Raw genomic sequence first — 971 nt, 5'->3', positions numbered from 1 at the left:
AGGGAGGGAGGGAGGGAGGGAGGGAGGGAGGGAGGGAGGGAGGAAGGGAGGGAGGAAGGAAGAAAGAGTCTCCATCAGGTGGTGTGTGGATTATAATTATCCTAGTAAATGCAAAGATTTTAAGAGTTCAAGTTCTGAGTCTGACAGTCCACATAGGACCTCTATCCCGCAATAAACACAACAAAGGCTACGGGCTACGGGCTACGGGCTACAGGCATGCATCTGAGCACAGCACATTCATTTGTCCAATTCTAAGTATAGTGCAATCTAGCAATCTAAGAAAGGAATATTTTCTTCTTTATTGTAACACACATAAGAAGTAAGGGTGTTCAAATTGTATCTGGCATGAGTTGTTGCCAAAGTCCAAAGATCAAAGAGAAAGACTTTCTATCTATGCAGAACACTCTTGAAGCTCTGTGATCAGGGTGAGCATTCTCCACACCAATGTAGCCCTTCTGAGTTGATGAAAGGCCCTAGAGGTAGCTGAATGCAAGGGTCAAAGGCTATCTTGTTCATAGATTTCAGACCCTGTCTCCTAAAAAAATTAATCTTCCAATCTCCATCTCAGAAGGAAAAGGACATGTGATAGGAGAGGGGAGGCATTCATCAGCTAAGTGGAGGTTAGCTCCACCTTTCCTTGAGAAGTGTTTGACTTCCTGCCATTCACATTTCTAAAGATCATGAGATGTGGGGGAGCAGAAATAAGAGGTGATTTCTCAGTCCCTGCCTAAGGCCTTCCAGCATTTTCTTCATTGTGTTATAGGCCCTGAAGAGCAAAGAAACAAGCAAGCTACTTTCCTAAGTTGAGATGGGCTTAAGTGTATGAAAATGCAGCATTAAATTCCACAGTGTGTTGATCATCTTTATCAGACACAAAGCACCACAAGGCATCTTGAGAAGAGACTGAATTTCAGATGGTTGTGACTGTGAACAGAAATCAATTTCCAGCTGCACCTGTTTACTGGGTTAGA

The sequence above is a fragment of the Grammomys surdaster genome, unplaced genomic scaffold (genome assembly GCF_004785775.1).
Source record: "Grammomys surdaster isolate TR1022 unplaced genomic scaffold, NIH_TR_1.0 126198, whole genome shotgun sequence".
NCBI lineage: Eukaryota > Metazoa > Chordata > Mammalia > Rodentia > Muridae > Grammomys > Grammomys surdaster.
This window is presented reverse-complemented; position numbering follows the sequence as displayed.